This window comes from Lathyrus oleraceus, chromosome 3 (genome assembly GCF_024323335.1).
Source record: "Lathyrus oleraceus cultivar Zhongwan6 chromosome 3, CAAS_Psat_ZW6_1.0, whole genome shotgun sequence".
In the NCBI taxonomy this organism is placed as follows: Eukaryota; Viridiplantae; Streptophyta; class Magnoliopsida; order Fabales; family Fabaceae; genus Lathyrus; species Lathyrus oleraceus.
Genome location: NC_066581.1, coordinates 328533845 through 328556333, shown reverse-complemented (window position 1 = coordinate 328556333; position 22489 = coordinate 328533845).

The window sequence follows — 22489 nt, the reverse complement described above, 5'->3', positions numbered from 1 at the left end:
ATTTATCCTAGTTGGTTGATATTAATCTCACCTTCTTGTCCTTAGTGATTGAATTGTAAGACTTCCTTGCTTATTATAGGGTTAACCCCTCACTAGCAAGTTGAAGCTTTTCTCACATGGTGGACTCGTTGTTTGTATAAGGTTGAGTTTTCTCCCGTGGATAATGAAAGACCTTAGGGCTTTTGTTTTAAAATTGAACCCACTCATATTTTGGAAATCTTTTAGCCGAACTACGGTGTTTTGATCCTTACCTTCCATGGAAAGGTACGTAGGCAACGGGTTCATCCGTTCAAACACAAAAAATAAAATTGTACATTCTTTTCTCATCTTCCCAATCATGTTTGCACAATATGTCATAAACAAATAAAATTTTTATACAAAAAGTGTGAAAAGGGCTCCCTAGGAGTACCTAGGACGTTTTGGGTGCCTAACACCTTCCCATTGCGTAATTTACCCCTTACCCAGATTCTCTGATCTTTCATTAGTTTTCTACGTGTAAAACTTCTTAGGCTTTTGTTCGCTTTTTAGCCATTCCTTTGGATAAATAAAAGTGCGGTGGCGACTCGATCCTTTGTATACTTTGCTTTTGATTTAGTCAATAAATCATAAAGTGACGAATACACCGCTACAGAAAAGTGGCGACTCCACTGGGGAAACAATAGTCCTTGGTGGTATTGCCTACTTTTCACCCTTGTTGTATGATATTTGTTATGTGTTATTTGACATATTTTTGTACAATTTTGGATAAATGTATTGATTGTAATGTTTGAATTGCTTGATATACATTTGCTGTTTGCTTTGGTGATCTCTGTGAGATGAGTTCTATACCCGAACTCGAGTGCACTCTAGGATAGGAGAATGGCATAGTCTTGTCGACTGGTGTGGAGTATTCCTTAGCCAGTTGACTTGCGAGTCCATTCACTTGGTGGAGGTCATGTTGGATTAATAATGTCACACAAGTTATTTGTGGTTAGGCATTATTCTTTCAATCATGTGCCTTAGAAGCCAAGGACCGTAGTTTACCAAGCCCATCTTGGCCTATTTTTAGGACGTAGTGCGGAGGTCGTTCAGATGTCAGATCTGATGCGATTGTTACGCGATACTACACTCATAAGAGTCTCTCTTGAGAATATTTTTGGAATACGAGTATTCGTTCCTCCGATAATATCCGAAAGATGGGACGATGATTATGGGAACCTCTGGTAGAACATGTCTGGCAGGTTTAAACCCTAGTACACTCCTTTTGGGTGGTTCTTAACCAGGACTCCATGCTCGTGACTCTCAACAAACCCGTGATTCATGGTTGAGTCGTTCAGACAACCTTAATATCAATGGAACCTGGGTGTTGATAAGGTGAAAACCATAATCCGCCAAAATGGATGGTTGATATTAAGGATGTTCCAGCCGGTTCATGTACCGTTAATATCAATGGAACTTGGGTGTTGATAAGGTGAAAACCATAATCCACCAAAATGGATGATTGATATTAGGGATACAATGAGCTTTCCCATGACCTTTGTTTGGTGTGCTTTGCTTGATCCTTGAGTGTGATTGTTGCATTCATGCATTCACCTGCATTCATGTCATCAGAAAAATCAGAAAATTTTCAAGGAACTTAAAGGGTTTATTTGCAAAATTTTCAGACATGGAAAGACCAAAAAGGCATACAAAGAAATACAGCTTTAGACAACCCGATGTGAAAGAGTTAAGGAATCTGACATCTTATGTATTAGATCCCTTGGGTTTCAAAGCTCGCTATGGGAAGCTTCTGCCTCTGTTGACTACTCAGGTTGATGAGGGTTTGATGAGTACTTTGGCTCAGTTCTATGATCCTCTGTATCACTGCTTCTCTTTTCCGGACTTCCAGTTGTTGCCTACGCTTGAGGAGTATGCTCATCTTATTGGGATCCCGATTCTGGATCAGGTGCCGTTCAGTGGCTTGGAGAGTATTCCGACTTCTCGAGAGATCGCATACTTGTTACACATAGATGAAGCCTTGATTAAAGCTAATCTGACTACCAAAGGTGGAATTCAGGGTCTTCCTTCCGAGTTCCTCATTGCTCAAGCTACCGTTTATGGGAAGGCCAGGAGTGAGGATGCCTTTGAGGCTTTATTTGTGCTGCTCATCTATGGTTTGGTATTATTCCCCAACATCGACAAATTTGTGGATGTGAACGCCATTAGGATCTTCTCAGTTCTTAATCCCGTTCCGACTCTGTTGGGTGATGCCTATGTCTCTTTGCATCTGAGGAATGCGAAGGGTGGAGGGGTTATTGTGTGCTGTTTGCCTCTGCTGTATAAGTGGTTTATTTCTCACTTACCGCAGACGGTTGCTTTCAAGGAGAACAAAGGATGTCTACGGTGGTCTCAGAGACTTATGTCTCTCACTAATGATGATATCTCTTGGTATGATCGCGTGTATGATACAGTTCAGATCATTGATTATTGTGGTGAATTCCCTAATGTGCCTCTTCTTGGTACATGTGGTGGGATCAGCTACAATCCTATCTTAGCACGTCGTTAGCTTGGGTTCCCCCTAAAGGATAAACCTCATAACATTCTGTTAGAAGGTGTATTCTTTCAGGAGGGTAAAGATCCCCAAGGCCTGAAAGCCAGATTTGTCCGCGCTTGGCGCAAGATTCAGAAGAAGGGTAGGAATGAGTTGGGTCCGGAGAACTGCATTGCTTTAGAGCCGTATACCTCTTGGGTCAGACAGAGAGCTGCAGTATACCTTATGCCATATGATCATCCGAGACCTACACCTTTGGATGTGGCTGGGCCTTCAACCCTCCCTAACCAAGATGTAGAGGAGTTGAGAGAAGAAGACCTTTCACGTGCTTGGATCCGTGAAAGAGAGGAGTTGCTCCATCAGCTCAAGGAGAAGGACGCTCTGATTGAGTTTCTCGAACATCAGGTGATCGACGATCCGAATGATACTTGGACTTCTCTACTTCCTCAGTCTTCCAAGTTCTGGAAAAGGAAGTATGATCGACTTGCAAAGGAGAAAGCGGATATGGAAGCAGCCTATGAGAGAGAGATCAAGAAGCTGTGTGCATCTCGTCTTCCAGCATCTCGAGCTTCTAGGGATCCATAGGATGTTGATTTTCCTTTCCCCTTTTGTAATAATCAAATGCTGTACTTCTTTGTTCCAAATATATTTGATGAGATATTTTCCATATGCTATTAAATGCTTAAATATTCAATTTTGCAAATAAATGCCCTAAAAAGTTCCTTGAAATGAAACAAAGCATATGCACAAGCATCACATGCATCATTTTGCATGAGCAGGTGTCGTCCTTGGTCTTCTTGTCTGTGGCCTAACTCTGTGCTCTTCATTTATTTTGAAGACAAGCTGACTCACCGGTACTATACAAGAGCCAATTCTGCAAGAGTAATGGATCAACTTGAGCAAGAGAATAGAGAGCTGAAAGAAGAGGTCGCCAGACTTGGCGCTTTGATGGAGCAACTCCTTGCTGCTCAGAACCAACCTTCTCTTCCGCCTGCAACTCCTCCCCAGAGGACGGTTATATCTGAAGTTGTTGCTCCGACTGTGCCAGCTGCTAGTGCTCACTTTATGCCTAATGCCATGCCAGCCGGGTTTCCGTGGGGTATGCCTCCGGGTTTCATGCCAGATATTCCAGCACCAACTTTTGCTTCCATGCCGGCATCTAGCCCGGTCCTTGCTGCTGCTCCTCCTGTCGTGCATACCATGCCTAGGGTAGACGACACCATCTATCATTCTGAGCCATCTGAGGGCCCAGATGTCAATGAGAAGATGGAAGCGATGAATGATCAGTTCCTTGAGTTGCGAAAGGAATTGAAAACCCTCAGAGGGAAAGATCTGTTTGGCAAGTCTGCTGCTGAACTTTGCCTTGTTCCCGGTGTTAAGATACCTATCAAGTTCAAAGTGCCTGACTTTGAAAAATATAAGGGGAACACCTGCCCTCTCGCCCACCTGGTCATGTATGCCAGGAAAATGTCTACGCAAACAGATAATGATCAGCTTCTGATCCATTACTTCCAGGATAGTTTGTCCGGTGCGGCTCTTCGCTGGTATATGAGCCTTGATAGTGCAAACATCCGGTCCTTCAATGATCTTGGCGAAGCCTTCGTCAAGCAATACAAGTACAATGTTGATATGGCGCTTGACCGTGATCAACTCAGGGCCATGGCCCAGAAGGATAAGGAGACATTTAAGGAGTACGCCCAGAGGTGGCGAGAGCTGGCAGCTCAGATTACTCCTCCGCTGGAAGAGAAAGAAATGACTAAGATCTTTTTGAAGACTCTTAGCTCATTCTATTATGAGCGGATGGTAGCAAGCGCTCCCTCTGATTTCACCGAGATGGTGAACATGGGGATGCGGCTGGAGGAAGGAGTCCGTGAGGGACGTCTGTCAAAGGATGAGAGCTCTTCTAAACGGTATGGGGCGTTTAAGAAGAAGGATGGGGAGGCACATGTTGTGCAATCCCATGCTAAACCAAGAAGACCCTCTGTGCAGAGGAAGCTAGTACGTCGTACCAGCAATCAGCACCAGGTGGCTCATATAGCACCTGTTTTCAGAGATAATGCTCAGTATCAGCAGCCCAATCAGCATCAGCATCAGCAACAACCTCAGTATCAACAGCAACACCGTCCACAGCAACAGGCTTACCAGCCTCGTGGCAGTACTAGTAACCAGGCTAACCTGAACTATGATAGGAAGAAGATCAGCTTCGATCCCATTCCTATGTCATACGCTGAATTATATCCTTCCTTGTTGGAAAGGAAGCTGGTTACTCCCAGGGATCCTCCAGCTGTGCCTGCTAACCCGCAGTGGTGGTATAAGCCAGATCAACACTGTGTTTATCATTCCGGTGCTCCGGGACATAATATTGAGAATTGCTATCCGTTGAAGACTAAGGTGCAAGACCTTATGCAGTGCGGTATTCTGAGCTTCGAGGACTCAGGCCCCAATGTTACAAAGAACCCATTTCCCGAGCATGGGAAATCAGTGAACATGGTCCAGGGGTGCCCTGGGAAGTATAAAGTCAAGTATGTGAGTCATATTCGACAGTCATTGGTCGAGTTGCATCGTTTGCTGTGTCAATACAGTCATATGGAGCACGACCATGACAGATGCCGCATCTGTTCAGTTAATAGACTGGGTTGTCGCCAAGTGCGAAGAGAGCTTCAAGAGCTATTGGATGAAGGTACTATAGAGATTCTTCAGAACCATAATGTTGATGAAGATGAACCAGAAGTAAATGTTATTTCTCCTGTGTTCAAGCTACCCGAGCCTGTTGTCATTCGTTATGATGGTAGCAAGCCGAAGGTCTCTCCTTCTCTGGTAATCAAGCCCGCAGGCCCTGTACCTTATTCTTCGGAGAAAGCAATTCCCTTCAGATATAATCCCGTTGCTGTGGAAGATGGGAAGGAAGTGCCGTTGCCTTCAACTTCTGTCACCAATATTGCAGACGTGAGCAGGTTGACCCGGAGTGGTCGTGTGTTTTCTGCTCCTAAGCCTCAGGCTAGAGTTGTTGCTTCTGATTCTGCTGAGCATCCGGTTGGGACTGCTGTGAATGTTCAGAACCCGACACTTGCTGTTGCCAAACCCTCCTCTGTACAAAAGACTCCTGCTTCTTCTGTTGGCCCGAGTGGCGCTGTGAATGAAGAATGTGATGAGATGATGAGGCTCATCAAAAAGAGTGAGTACAATGTTGTAGACCAACTTCTGCAAACGCCATCCAAGATCTCCGTGCTATCTTTGCTTCTGAATTCAGAACCCCATAGGGAGGCTCTGCAGAAAGTATTGGATTTGGCTTATGTCGATCACGACGTCATAATAGAACAGTTTGATAGTATCGTTGCAAACATCACTGCTTGCAACACTTTGAGTTTCTGTGACGCTGATCTCCCTGAGGAGGGAAGAGACCATAATATGGCTTTACATATTTCCATGAATTGCAAGACCGACGCTATGTCCAACGTGCTAGTTGACACTGGGTCATCTCTTAATGTATTGCCAAAGACCACACTCTCTCGATTGTCGTATCAGAGGCCTCCCATGAGGCAGAGTGGTGTTGTTGTGACGACTTTTGATGGGTCGCGTAAGACTGTGATTGGGGAAGTTGATCTCCCGATCAAGATTGGACCTAGTGATTTCCAAGTTACCTTTCAGGTTATGGATATCCACCCATCATATAGCTGTTTCCTTGGTAGACCATGGATTCACGAGGCTGGCGCCGTGACATCCACCCTACACCAAAAGCTGAAATTCGTCAAGAATAAGAAATTGGTTGTGGTAGGGGGAGAAAAGGCTCTCCTGGTTAGCCACTTGTCTTCTTTCTCGTATATTGATACTGAGGATGAAATTGGAACTCCTTTCCAAGCTTTATCTATTGCTGAGCCGATTGAGAAGAAGTCTCCTTCATTTGCTTCCTATCGTGATGCGAAACTGACCATTGAATATGGCGCAGTTGCTGGTTTAGGGAAGATGATTGAGTTTGAAGACAACAGATCCCGGGCTGGCATTGGCTATTCTTCTGGGGCATTTAACGAGCAAGGTTTGTTCAAGAGTGGAGGTTTCATCCATGCTGATCAACCTGAAGAAGCTGCTGCTATCTTGGAAGAGGATGCAAAGGACTTGAGCAACTTCATCATACCTGGTGGTGTCTGCCACAATTGGGTCGCTGTAGATGTTCCTACCGTCATTCATAGATCAGAGTAATGGTTCACTTTGTTCAAAACCCTTCTCCCATGCCAAAAGGAGAAGTGATGACATTGTTGGCAGCATTTATACAATGATATTTTCATTCAATTAATGCATTGTTAAACATTTGTTTTTCCATTTCTTTTCACTTTTTGCTTTTGCCTGAAATCAGTGATCACAAAAAACCCCTAAAAACAAGAATAAAAGCAATCTTTTCATATGCATATTGGTTTGCTTGTTTAAATTCTAAAGTTTTTCATTAACCGAAATCATTATGCAGGTTGATTCTAAAACCCATTGAACATAATGATCCAACGCCATCTCCCAATTTTGAATTCCCTGTATTCGAGGCAGAGGAAGATGAAGTTGAAGGGATTCCTGATGAGATTACCCGTCTCCTTGAGCACGAGAAGAAGATCATTCAGCCGCATCTCGAAGATCTGGAAACAGTCAACTTGGGGTCTGAAGATTGTGTTCGCATGGTGAAGATTGGAGCACTTTTTGAAGAGTCTGTCAAGAAGGGGTTGATCAGTTTGCTACGAGAATATTCCGATATCTTTTCTTGGTCATATGAAGACATGCCGGGTCTAGATACAGATATTGTGCAACATTTCCTGCCTTTGAAGCCTGAGTGCGTGCCTGTGAAGCAGAAGCTCAGAAGAACTCATCCATATATGGCAGTGAAGATTAAAGAGGAAGTTCAGAAGCAAATTGATGCGGGGTTTCTGGTGACTTCTACATATCCTCAATGGGTGGCCAATATTGTGCCTGTGCCTAAGAAGGACGGAAAAGTCCGTATGTGTGTTGATTACAGAGATTTGAATAAAGCTAGTCCGAAAGATGATTTTCCTCTACCACACATTGACATGTTGGTAGACAATACAACTAAATTCAAAGTCTTTTCCTTTATGGACGGATTTTCCGGATATAATCAGATCAAGATGGCACCCGAAGATATGGAGAAGACAACATTCATCACACCTTGGGGAACATTCTGTTATCGAGTGATGCCCTTCGGTTTGAAGAACGCCGGAGCCACGTATCAACGAGCTATGACTACCTTGTTTCATGATATGATGCACAAGGAGATAGAGGTCTATGTTGATGATATGATTGCTAAGTCCCGAACGGAAGTTGAACATGTTGAGCATTTGTTGAAGCTTTTTCAGCGTCTGAGGAAGTTCAGACTTCGTATGAATCCGAACAAATGTACATTTGGAGTCCGTTCTGGCAAGTTGTTGGGTTTTGTTGTCAGCGAAAGAGGTATTGAGGTTGATCCTGCAAAGGTCAAAGCAATACAAGAGATGCCTGCACCCAAAACTGAGAAGCAAGTCCGAGGTTTTCTTGGCCGCTTGAACTATATTTCCAGATTTATATCCCACATGACTGCCACATGTGCACCGATATTCAAGCTCCTTCGGAAAGATCAGTCTCATAATTGGACCGAGGATTGCCAGAAAGCTTTCGACAGTATCAAAGAGTATCTGTCTGAACCTCCGATCTTGTCTCCGCCTGTGGAAGGAAGACCTCTGATTATGTATTTGACTGTTCTTGAAGACTCGATGGGTTGTGTACTCGGTCAGCAAGATGAATCAGGGAAGAAAGAATTCGCTATCTACTACCTCAGTAAGAAGTTTACTGATTGTGAGTCTCCATACTCTATGCTTGAGAAGACGTGTTGTGCTTTGGCTTGGGCTGCTAAGCGTTTGCGCCAGTACATGATAAATCATACAACTTGGTTGATATCCAGAATGGATCCAATCAAGTACATTTTCGAGAAGCCTGCTTTAACTGGGAGGATTGCCCGTTGGTGTAGCACCTCAAATTTGCACCTCCCATTTTGTATATCCATTTCATATTAGGTCATTAACATAACATAGTCCACTGCATAGCATTGCATTGTCCATTAGCCCAAGTGCAAGTTCATCAGACAAGATTAGGTCAAACTGGTCAGGGAATCAGTCAATCAAGCCAGCATGCGCAATTTCCATTGAGACAAAGCCCTAGGGTTGATTTATCAAGTTCATATGATTATGTGATCATTTTGAAGTGGTTTGGCCAAATATTGAATGCTCAAAGCTCAACAGTCAAGCTGAATTTCCTCAGAAACCCTAGAAAGTCAACTGTGGTCAACTGTGCCTGATTTTATGGATTGGAAGGTGTGAGATGGTTTGAAAGGCTTCATTCATGTCCATACAAGTCTCATTTGACATTTCAAGGACCAAGATTGAAGAATTGGAGGTCAGATCAAAAGTTTCCAAAAACGGCAGGTGACCTGTAATTTCAACTGCCCAAAATGGAAAGTTTTTCTCCAACATGAAAGTTGAAGATCTTGATCTCACCTTTCCAAAAAGTCCAAGAGCATGAAATTCCCATGTGTAGTTGGCAAGATATGGTCCAATCATTTTCAGAAAATGCCTAAATTCAAAGTGCCATAACTTTCACATGGAAAAGCCAATTTGGGTGATCTTTCTTTGAGCAAACCACATTTTACATGAACTTTCATGGTGCATTATCACATTTCATCAAAAATCATCATAGCAAAATGGCATTTTTCAAGTGGACTAATTTGCATTTTTGGTGTGAAATAGTGATTTTCAAAATTACAAGCCATTGGCACTTGGGACCTTTTCCAACACATCATAAATACCAATTAGAACTTGTTTGAACTGTTTTTAGACTGATACATTGACTGCATAATGAAAAGGGCATTTTGGCCAAAAATCACAAAAATGCATTTTACACTAATCACTTGAATTTGCCTAAACTTGATTAATTTTTGGATTAGTGTATGGTATAAAGGCTTAATTGTAACAGAAATGCATAATCAAAATCACTTTCTCAGATCCAAAAGCAAAATCACAAGAATTCTCTCAATTTTCTCCATTTTTCACATACACCTTTTTCACCAATTCATCACGAATCCATTGTTTTTGGTGCTATTTCTTGCTGTGATCATCATTTGCAGGTGATTTAGAGGAGCTATTTTTGGTGATTGATTGAAGAATCGTGCAAATTCATCCACTGTTGAAAGCTCCCACTTCCATGGCAGTTTGAAGATTCACGAACCTGGAGCATAATTGAGCTAATCTAATCATTCCATACACTTTCCACATCATCAAGCATCATCTGTTTCGCACTTTTGGACTTGGAAACACACGATTCCACAGCTGCATCAATCACAAGGTTAATTTTCGAATCCTTTAATTCTCAAAATCAACATGTGGCATAGGTAGATCCTTTGACATAGAGCAGAATGAAGCTTGAATCGCGCATTTTCGTTGGATATCCATGGAGAAATCTTGAATTGAATTTTTGATGTGGAACCTATTCTTGCTCGATCTGTTCAGTACATTAGGAATTAGGAAATTTCATGTGGATATTGTGATTGTGCTAGCTTAGACGGTTCCAACCATATAGGATTTGTTCATTTTGGTGAAAGATTTGTGCATTTGGATTTTCTGGAATTTTCTTAATGAACACGACGAAGAACTCGTTTCCAGATGCTTTTGATCCATATTTCCTGCGTCCATTTTTGAATTCGTGTTTACCGCCGGAATTAACCAATCACGTGATGCCACCGTTTAAATGAAAACTCTGCGTTTTGTCCCTGGCTCCGTGTATTTACAATTTTGCCATCCGCGCCTTTCAATTTCATTTGAATGTTTAAATGTTTATTTCATTTTTTAACCAAACTTCAAAAAATCACAATCAATTCATTTTTTATCCAAATTGGATGGGGATTTTTGTGTTGATCTCCAAATTCCCTCTAGTTTTTTTTAGGTATGATAGTAAAAGTTGTGCCTGGTGGATTTTCTGACTTTGTCTAATGCCTTTGATCATGTATGCTTCATGTGTATGTTTTACCATTTTAATCATGAAATCTTGATGCCTTATCCAAAATGTGTGAAATTCTATAGGCATGTTCTTGACTCTTTCCTGGTGATTTTGGTATATAGTTTGCTAATTTTGAGTTCCTGGTTAGAGAGATATGATGTGATCAAGTTGAGTGTGACAATTTGTGTCACACTATGTTATGCCATGTTCATGAATTTTGTTTCTATGCTTATTGAATGCCATTTGCTCTCAATTTTTTCATGTGATATCATCTAAATGTCTAGTTTTGCCATGATTGTTTGTAGGATTTGTTGATACATTTCCTATTTGATTGGTATTTTTGTTTGCTGTTTAGTCATTTTTAGGTTTTTCTTGAGTGACCAACTTACATGACTTGTAAAATTCTCATACCTTATCATATGAAGCTGGAATTTGGTGGAGTGATTCCTAACATGTTTAAGTTCACTTTGGCTTTGGTCCCATTCATTTCTCATTTGTTTTCACTGTTTTACATTTGCTTGAAGTTGACACACACTTTGTGACCTAATTTGGATTGATTTTTGCATGTCCTGACTTGTTGAATTTAATTTCCCTACTTCCTATTGTCCAAATAGCATGAAATTTGACATGATGCTCATTGAATGTGTTCTGTTTAGACTTGAATTTTTGTGGAATTTATTGAGCTGTTTTGGTATTTGTTTGATTGTGATCATTCTGTTTGCTCATATGTGGTTCATACTTGCCTAGTTTGACTTAAATTGTGCATGAAAGGAATTTGGTGCATAGTTTTGATGTGATACCAATTGGATTCTCTTCTTAATTGATTTATCTTGGTTTTGATCATTTTTCACTTGCTGTTTTGGATTTTTCATCTCCTTTTGACCCTAGTCTTGGACTAGTGGTTTGTGATCTCACTTTTGAGTTGTGTTTCAGGTTAATAGCACAAATGGCCTATGCTTGATGATGTGCCTCCATTGGAGTTGACTTGTGACTTGTATATAGCTAATTTTGACTTTGTTTTGCAGGGTTGATATTTGAGTTTGAGCCTTAATGGCTTGCACCTTTGTGCATTGGCTTGTGTTTGTCTGTGTATAGTTAATTGTGAACCATTTGCTGTTTGGTTCTGTGATTGGTATACTGATTGTATTTGATTGATTTCAGGTACATTAGTTGCTAAGATTGCTTTGATTTGCTTGATAAGCAATTTGCACTGAGGTATAACATTCTTGTCTCCATGTAGTCTGGAAGACCTGGCTTGTTACCTAGCCAGGCACCTGTCTGAAGTCCTCCTTAAGAGGCAATGTTTGTGCTTGTTTATTTTTGTCCCCAAGCAGGTAAAGACCTCTATGAGGCAATTGGCGGATAAGAGAGATATGCAATCTATCTCCCGCTCTTCTGTTGAGTCATCCCTCTGCTCACACCAATGTGTTGATGCATTGGGATACAAACCCAAGATCTTGTACAGTGTACAGTTGTGTCAGTGTCTTAAAGTGTAAAAGGGTTCCCACTTTCTGGACCCACACTTCTTTGTCTAAAGCTCTCCCTGGCCAGGGATAAGAGCTGTGAAGTCTCATCTTCACTCACCTTTCATCTGCTTCACCTTGGCTCTCAATGTCAAGGTTAAGAGCTAACACCACCCCTGTACAGATGGCTTGCTCTTGCAGCCCCACCCTTGTTTGAGCCTCACTTGTGTGCATATAGTGTGTGCTGTTTGTGATTGTTTGCTATTGCTTATGCTTTAGGATAGGCTTGCTTCCTGTGCAAGTTAGCTAGAAACCTTAACTTAGGGATGAATTTGCATGATAACATCTAGGCTCGAGTCGTAGTCTCCCTAGTTGTGTCTCCCTCTGTTATCTGGTTAGGCTAGTCCTGTATCCCTTCGTAGGGGAACTACGTCGCCCTGATCTTCATACCAGATGAGGTACGTAGGCAGGAGATGAGCAGATCTCTCCGGGCGCCTGTGTCTTTGTTTTGTCTTGTTGTGTGCTTGGAAGCTGATGTAAGTCCATCGAGTGGCATTCGAGTTCTAGTGTGGGTTTGTTGGTTCGGATGCTGATGTAAGTCCAGTGATTGGCATTCGGGCTCCACGTTTGCCTTCTTGTGTGTGTTTTGGTTCGGATGCTGATGTAAGTCCAGTGATTGGCATTCGGGCTCCATGTTTGCCTTCGCCTGTGTTTGTTTGTGTGCGTGTTAGCCGAGCTACGAATGCTCTGATTCTTCTTCGTCCAAGAAGATACGTATGCATAGGATGCGACATCCTAGCGAGCATGTGTCGTTTCCCCAGTCCGAACTACTTAGACTCTGATGTCTATGTCTGATAGACTAAGTAGGCCCAGTATGCGATATCCTGCCGAGTCAGTCCCGTTTGTTTTCTCGTGTCTCTTTCAGCCAATGTTTGATGTGTGTTTGAGCAGTGTTTTAGCAACCATTTTCCTTCCTCTTGTGCGTGGATCCCGTCGAGTACGACGGATGCGTAGGGGTGCTAATACCTTCCCTACGCATAACCGACTCCCGATCCCATTCTCTTTGGTCGCGAGACCATGCTTTTTCCAGGTTTACTCTGAGCGTTTCCTTTCCCTCTTTTGGGATAAATAACGCACGGTGGCGGCTATGTTGTTCTTGTTTTCCCGCCGGTTTTTCGCGTAATGCGACAGCTGGCAGATGTTGTTGTCTGAGTATGATATTGAGTATCGAGCTTAGAAAGCTATCAAAGGTAGTATCTTGGCTGACCATTTAGCGCACCAGCCAATTGAAGATCATCAGTCTGTTCAGTATGACTTCCCAGATGAGGAGATTCTGTATTTGAAAATGAAAGATTGTGATGAGCCTACACTTGATGAAGGTCCAGAACCTGGTTCCAGATGGACGATGGTGTTTGATGGCGCTGTAAATCAGTATGGAAATGGAATTGGGGCAGTAATCATTACTCCTCATGGCACTCATATTCCGCTTACAGCAAGGCTAACTTTCAAATGCACGAATAATATGGTTGAGTATGAGGCCTGTATTATGGGACTGGAAGAATGTATTGATTTGAGAATCAAACATCTTGATGTGTATGGTGATTCGGCCCTGGTTGTTAATCAGATCAAGGGTGAGTGGGAGACGAATCAGCCAGGTCTCATTCCATATAGAGATTATGCGCGAAGGATTTCAACGTTCTTTACAGAAGTTGACTTTCATCATATTCCTCGAGAGGATAATCGGATGGCAGATGCTCTTGCTACGCTTGCTTCAATGATTGTGGTCAAGTATTGGAATGAAGTTCCTAACATTGCCGTGATGCGCTTGGATAGACCAACTCACGTGTTTGTAGTTGAAGAAGTGAATGATGACAAGCCTTGGTATTTTGATATCAAGAATTTCCTTCAGAACCAGGTCTACCCGCCTGGGGCTTCTGTGAAAGATAGGAAAACTTTGAGAAGGTTGTCAGGCAGTTTCTACCTCAGTGGTGAAGTGCTGTATAAGAGAAATTTTGACATGGTTTTGCTCAGATGCGTGGATAAACACGAAGCAAACCTGTTGATGACTGAGGTCCATGAGGGTTCATTTGGTACTCATTCCAATGGACATGCCATGGCTAGAAATATGTTGAGAGCAGGCTACTATTGGCTGACAATGGAGTCTGACTGCTGCAAATATGTGAAGAAATGCCACAAGTGTCAGATTTATGTGGATAAGATTCATATTCCTCCGACACTTCTGAATGTGATTTCCTCACCATGGCCTTTCTCTATGTGGGGAATCGACATGATCGGCATGATTGAACCGAAAGCGTCCAATGGACACAGGTTTATTCTCGTAGCAATTGACTACTTCACCAAATGGGTTGAAGCCGCTTCATATGCGAATGTGACCAGGCAGGTGGTCGTGAAGTTTATCAAGAACCAGCTGATTTGCCGTTATGGTGTGCCAGATAAGATCATTACTGATAATGGATCTAATCTGAATAACAAGATGATGGATGAGTTGTGCGCTGAGTTCAAGATTGCACACCATAATTCCTCTCCCTACAGACCTAAGATGAATGGGGCTGTTGAAGCTGCTAACAAGAATATCAAGAAGATTATCCAGAAGATGACAGTTACGTACAAGGATTGGCATGAGATGCTGCCATTTGCTTTGCATGGTTATCGTACATCTGTCCGCACTTCAACAGGGGCAACCCCTTTCTCTCTTGTTTACGGCATGGAGGCTGTTCTCCCAGTAGAGGTGGAGATCCCATCAATGAGAGTCTTGATGGAAGCCAAGTTGACTGATGCTGAATGGATTCAGAGTCTTTATAACCAACTGAATTTGATCGAAGAGAAGCGATTGACTGCCATGTGCCATGGTCAGTTATATCAGCAGAGAATGAAGAAAGCATTCGATAAGAAGGTTAAGCCTCGGGTGTTCCGAGAAGGTGACCTCGTGCTCAAGAAAGTCTTGTCTTTCGCGCCCGATTCCAGGGGCAAGTGGACTCCCAATTACGAGGGTCCATATGTTGTTAAGAGAGCCTTTTCAGGCGGTGCTTTGATGCTTACAACAATGGATGGGGAGGATTTCACTCGTCCTGTGAATTCAGATGCAGTCAAGAAATACTTTGCCTAAAAAAAAAAATAAAAAAAAAAGAGTATACGCAAATGAAAAACAGAATAACTCGCTAAGTTGAAAACCCGAAAGGGTGGCTTAGGCAAAAATGAGCGTCTCGGTGGAGAACCCGAAAGGGTGATCCAGGCAAAAATTAGAGACTTGAAAAAAAAAAGAATATTTGCATCCCGCTGGATTGAGTACCTCACCCTGGGGCAATCTAGGCAAAAATTAGGGATTTGGCAAGTAACTGCATCCTGACAAGACTTTCTGTTCCACAACCGTCTTTTCGTCAGAGGTTCTCGATTCGTCGTCAACTGAAGCTTCGAATACATCGAGATTCAAATTGGTAGAGAAAGGATCATTATGTTCAATGTAGCCCTCTTCCAATATATATCACTGATTTCAAATTTGTACAGATCTATGGAGTCTTGCCATTTGCAGGCTACCATTCCATCAAATCAATTTGAGCTTTTTATCCAATTATTTGCACTCTTATTTGTTTCAATTCAACAAATGTTTTGCATGTTTTAATTGATAAAATGTCATTATTTTAAACAAATAAATTTTTTCGAAAATTGTTGTTTTAAACAAAGTGAACATTCACAATGATGAAAGGATACTTAAGAATTTCTCAGTGCTCTCCCAAGGGTGGCATGATTTCCAATAGTATTCTCTCCCAGCATGGGTGTTTTCCTTTTGGAAGATTCGGTAGTTGGTGGTTTGGAACCCAGGTACTCCGTCTCTCTCCAGTGCATTCGCTAGCAGGGTTGTTGTTTCTCTCCTCAGCATGGTTGCTTTCTTTTTGAAGATTCAGTGGTTGGTGGATTGATATCCCGGTACTTTACCACTTTCCTCAGCGCAGTCACCTGCAAATTTGTTGCTAGCTCCCCATCAGAGCGTTTAGCCTTCAGCAGAGTAGTGATTATTTTCCTCCTCAGCAGTTGTTGATTTGTTTTTTGAAGGTGTAGCATTTAGTGGTTGATCCCCCAGCTCTCTTCCATATCCCCAGTGGGTCCCTCCGTGGATTCCCTAGCCGTCAGTAGATTTGTGGTTTGGTGGATTGTATTTATGCAAAATCCCCAAAAGAGTTGGTATTCCCAACAGAGTCAGTATTGCATCTGTGATAAACCCCTCAGAGTCTCCGCCAGAGCTGGTATCCTCGACAAAGTTGCTTTTGTGGCAGTTTCTGCTTGTTGAAATCTCTGTTTCCCCAGTAGGGTCAGTTGGTGGTCTGGCATCTAGAGATTGGGTTGATTTCCTGATTGCTTTTGATCCTCAGTAGAGTGGCTTGTTGCAGAATCTACTTATGTGATCTGTTTTTCCTTCAGTGGGTGTATTCCCGATGGAATAGCTACTTGTGTTCTCCCCAGGTAGAGTTGCTTGTGCAGTAGATTCTACATGGATGATCTGTTCTCCCTTTGTGGGTTGTTCCCTAGTGGAGTTACGTGGAGTTGCTTTCATAGCAGTCCTCGCTTGTGCAGTGAATTCTTGATCCCCCTGCAGATATCTCGGGATTTCTCCTATTCCCCCAACAGATTTGTCTTTGTGGCTGTTTATGCCTGTTGTGACTTTCTGTTCTACAGTTGGGTTGATTGTTGATCCATCACTCAGAGATTTGGTGATATCTCTGATCTTTTGCCTCCCCGCAGATCTTTGCTTTTCGGCACGAAGATCTCCCGCAGATTGGCTTTCCAGTTGGCTTTTCCTCTGGAAGTGTAGTACCGGGCGTTTGATTCCTGGATCCTGTTTGTGTTAGATATGTCTGTTTTGTCAGCATTCATCAAACATAAATTACGCATATTCATGCATAATCATAAACATTCAGATATTCATGCTGCATTTTTCGCCATATATCTTTTGTTTGTTGTTTCCTGCTATGGGAAATATAGATCTCCAATAGATCTTCCCAAGCAGATGTCGGGTGTTTAATCTCTCAATATAGAGTCCGCCCCATAAGCAGAAAGTGTCTGTCTTTTCTTCTGCAGTTCCCCACTGAGATTATCCTCGTGGATGACGGTTTCTTCCGTTTCCTCCCAACACATATATTGGGATGGATGTTCCTATTGAGTTATATCCTCATAGGACGAGTTTTGATTCAGTCTGTCTTTTCGGATTGATCCCGAATAGACCATTTGTCAACTGTTTCTCGTGCTTCCCTGTGGGATAAATGAATAATTTGCCCAGTAACCGGCAGTAATTCTTTTATCCCCAGCGGAACCTTTTTGGGCCTCTACCCTTATACCGGTAGCTGTAAGTCCTATGTTTCTTGCCTTCTTGGCGGAATTTGTGGTTATATACCTTTTATTCCTCGGCAAGAGTCGATTTGGTTTTCTACCCAATATTCGGTAGTCGTAAATCCTAGTTTCCCCGCTCTCCAGCAGTTGGTGGTTTGTTATAAACCCTATTTTTTTTCCCGTGCGGATTTGTGATTTCCTTCATTCCCCACGCGGAGTTGTGGTTTTCTGCCCCGTACTCGGTAGATGTAAACCCTATTTCTTATCCTCATCAGAGTTATTGGCTACTACCCAGTTTTCGGTAGTTGTAAGTCCTATCTCTTTTCCTCTAGCAGAGGTAACCTTTGTGGTTCGTTCTGAGTGATGGCGGATTTTGTGCTGTTGTGGTTTTATTCCCAACGGAGTCTGTGCTTTCTTGTGGATAGTTGCCGGATGCTAGCAATTTTATCCCCAGCCAGAGTTTTGGTTTTCTACCCCGTATTCGGTAGTTGTAAACCCTAATTTCTCCCCTTTGCAGAGTTAACCTTGTTGTTCATCCTAACCGATGATGGTTACTCTTTATGGTTATCTTCATCCGTTGTTCGATGATGATATTCCTCCCTTGCTTCTGGATAATTGTCGGTTGCTAGCAGTTGTATCCCCAACAGTCTTCTGGATCATTGTCATATGCTTGCAATGTTATCTCCTTTGAAGTCGCCAGTAAGTGCCCGGATAATTGTTGTTTATGCAATTCATCCCCCCGCGAGTCTCCTTTCATCTACCCGTTTGCTCGGTAATGATTGTTGCTCTCTTTGATTGGTCATCATTATATACCTAGTTTTGGTATCCCGATGCCTTTCTTTTCGGTCGATTTATCCTTTATTAACCCAGTAACCGGTTGTGGATAATCTTCCATGCGAATATGTTATCCACGTTCTGACGGTAATGGATAATATATCTCATGCACTCTTCAGTCGAAGCCTTTCATGTTTCCCTAGTCGAGTAAGATTCATTATTCCTTTATGGAATCGAATATTTGTTGTTTCTCGGATAATTGCCGGATGCTTGCAATTTATCCCTTGTGAGTTATCTTTCGTTTACCTTGTTGATGTGGTATCGATTGTCTCTCTTTTTGGTTGACCACCTATTATATACCCAGTAACCGGTATCTCTGGTGTCTCTTCCTTTTCGAGTGTATTATTCACGTTCTGACGGTAATGAATGATATATCTCTTTCGCTCTTTGGTTGGAATCCTTTGTTGATTTTCCCCAGCGGAGTAAGATTCGTATTCTTTATAGAATCGAATATCCATCCTTTAACAAGTTTGTGTTTTGGATGATGAGTGTCTTGGCATATACACCAATTCACGTTTTCGGTAGGTCACCTATTATATACCCTGGTATCCCTGGTGTTTCCTTCCATGCGAGTATATTATCTACGTTCTGACGGTAATAGATAATATATCTCGTGCGAGTATTCTATCCACGTTCTGACGGTGATGGATATTATATCTCATGCGCTCTTTGGGTTTGTGTCCCCAGTGGAGTAGGATTCGTTTTCCCGTTGTGGATTCGAATGTCCATCCTGTAAGTCGATTTGCTTTTTCAAGCCCTCCTTTCGGATGATGAGTGTCTTGGCATATATACCAATTCACACTTTGGTCGGTCACCTATTATATACCCAGTAGCCGGTATCCCTGGCGTTCCTTCCTTTCTGCTCCCTATTATGACCTTGGTCCCCTATGGAGTCAGATTTTCCTGAGTTGATGTACCTTTTTCAAGTCTTTCTCAGATGTTGGTTGATTGATATCTCTCACCCTTATACCGGTCTTAGATATTCATTCTTCCTGAGTTTGTTACCCTTATACCGGTAACACCTCAATTCTTTGTTGCTTCCCCAGGAGAGTCTCTTTGTTAGACACTTCTCCAGTGGAGTTTCCTGTTGTGATTTTACCCTTTTGCTGTATTGGCGTTTTCCCCAATATATGCATTTTTTCCCCGGCAGGGAGGTTCTTTGTGAATCGTTCCTTGGTCCGAGTCCGGATGTTCATCCGAAGTATCCTTCGTGGATAGTTTGAGTCAGCTTGTGTCTTTCCAATGGATGTGTCTTCCTTTGGAAATCTTCTTTTCCCCAGTTTGAGTCCTTCTTCCCAGTGAGGTCTCTAGTCCAGTCGTGTTTTGTTCACGCAGTGTCAGTTGGTCCCCTAATTCAGAGTCGTGTCCTGCTCACGCCTTCTTTTTATTTCTATCCCCCAATAAGAGTCCCCGTGAGAGTCTTGTTAGAGTCTCTGTTCCTGGTAAGTGTATTACTCCGATGGATCGTCTTTTCTTCTGTGTGAACCATATCCCCACAGAGGTTGGTCTTTTTGCACGCATACATTTGCATCATGAGGTCTCTTAGGGACTAAAATTTGTCTCATTACTGTTATTTAAGCCCATTCTACCGCGTCGAGATGAAGATTTCTAAACTTCACTTCTCCGGCTAGAATGACCTTAAATAGGGGCATCTGTAAGACCCCAATTTTGTCCCTAAGATCCCTCATGGCATCATATCATATCATATCATTGCCTAAAGGATCATTGTGCACCTTGCCTTCTTCCCTGTGGTTGGGTCATCTTTTGAGAGTGGTTCTTGATCACCAAGCATGTTTGGCATATGTATATCATTGCTTTTCATTTGTTTACTAACCAAAAGTACAAAAATATGTCATATAACCTTGTTACTTGCAGATGAAGCAATCTTAGGTCAAACCAGTCAAAGGCATTCATTGAGCAATAGATGGTGGCCATTCTTGAGAATTTGGGCACCATGATCATTCACAAGAGTTCATATGAACCATGATATCATTTTGAATCAAGATCTCAAGTGGTAGAGGCTTGGATTTCATCTGAGCATAACCAGGTCAACTGAAACCCTAGAAAAGTCAACACAAGTCAACTGTGCATTCAATCATGGATTTGAAGGTGGGAGATGGTTAGAGAGGCTTCATTCATGTTCAAAAAAGTCTCATTTAACATTTCAAACATCAACAATGAAGAATTTGAAGTCAGATGAAAACTTTCCAAAAATAGTAAGTGACCTGTAATTTGAAATTGCCAAAAATGGAAAGGTTTTCTCCTCAAGATTACATCGTCAAGCAAGCTTAAAATGAAATTTTGTCCAACATGAAAGTTGTAGATCTTTCTCTCCCATTTCCAAAATGTCCAAGATCATCCATTTCTCATTTGTGGTTGGAGAGATGTGATCAAAACATGGCCAAGTGTGGATTAAACTTCAAAAGTGCATAACTTCTCAACCAATGCTCCAAATCATGTGGCTCTTTTTGCATATTTCTTGTTTTGACCTATAATTTCATAATCTTGCATTACATTGCATCATTTCTCATTTCATGATCATTTGCAAAATTTTTGATTTTTGGAGGGAATTTTCACAATTTAAAATTGGTAATTCATTTGAATATTTTACAATCGCCAATAGCTCCAAAATGTCATTTTAAGTGAATTTGAACTAAATTCGTGCACTGTTCATGCACCATTTTCATGCAAGGGTGAAAAATCACATTTTGTCAAAACACCTCCTAAGTTAATCATTCATTAGCATTTTGGTTAAACATGATTAGGCATGACTAATTAGGGGTATATAAGCTCAAACCCTAACAGAAAACACTAACCACACTTCACAAAATTCAGGTCTAGAATTTTTCTCTCAAATTTCTCTCAAATTTTTCTCTCATTTCTTCATATCAATTCACAAATCCTTGCTTAGTTCATCATCTAGCATCATCACTGATCATTATTCACGCAAGAACCATTTGAATTCGTGCCATTTCAAGCTGCTCAAAGCAAGAACATCAACAATGGTGGATTCTTCATTCTGTTGATTCAAGCTCAATTGGACATCAAGAACTCCTCCAATCCATTACACAAGCTTGCAAGAGAAGGATCTAAGCACTACAAGGCCAGGAACACACGGATTTGCAAACTGCTCTTCAAGAGGTCACAAATTCGACTCTCTCTTTTCTCATTTTTGTTATATGATTGTTGTAGATCTCGTTTGTGTGATGATTCTGAGCTTCGTTTCACTTAATTCCATGCTATATTGAGAGAGAATCGAAGATTTAAAGTTTTCATGATGAATTTTATGTTGCTCGATTCATGCATGTTGTAATGATTTTGGATGAAATACGTGTTGATTCTTAGTGTATGATGTTAGATCTACATGTATGTATGCTCATTTGTTATTTCTGGGAAAAATGTTCATCACGTTCTTGAGTGTGTATTGTTCCTGGAAATGTGTTTTGTGAAGAAGACGATCCAGATGTAAGGCCACGGTTTTGGCCGTTTGATTCGCAACGCTTTTCTGTTTCCTATGTTCCTGAGAAAACCGTTGCCATAGTGTTAGGGTTTAGTGGTAATTGGTTGCATGCGCGCCTTCATGAAGCTCGCTGATTGGCCAGGCTTCCACTAATTGAAACGCGCGCGTTTAGTCTTGTAGCGCCAATTCCAAATTCAAATTAATTTCAGCATATTCCAATTAATTCAATTCCTAATTCAATTTTTATTTCAATTTCCATTTGCATTTTAGAAAATTCATAACTAATTCAAAAATGATCCAATTGGCATGGGAATTTTTGCTATGATTTCCTTTTTCTCTCTACTTTTTTATCAGCATGATAATCAAAGTTGTGCCTGGCCTGGATTTATTTTTGTCTAGTGTTTTTGTATGTGTATGCATTTTGGACCTTGCTTGCCATTTCCTTTGTGAAATAATGTGTTTTGATGCAATGCTTCTGGAAATTTGCATGATGAAACTAGACACTCTAATTGATATTTTGGTGTTGAGTTTGCAATTTTCTCATTTGTGGTTTCTGGTTTGTGAATTTTCTAAGTAGGTGTGACAATTTGTGTCACACCTTTGCATGCTCAACTTATGCCATGTGTTTACCCTATCAAATGATGCTCAATTATTCTGATTTTTTGCATGCTGATCATATGATATGTCTTAGACATGTATGAATTTTTCCAGATTTTCGTGAATCATTTCTGATTTAATTGGGATTTTTCATTCTGTTTGATCACATGTGGACTTTAAAATTGTCTTGAACTTAGAATGATCATAAAATGCATTTGGTAAATGATATGGATGTGAGACTTTTTGCTATGTGTCAATAATTGTTTG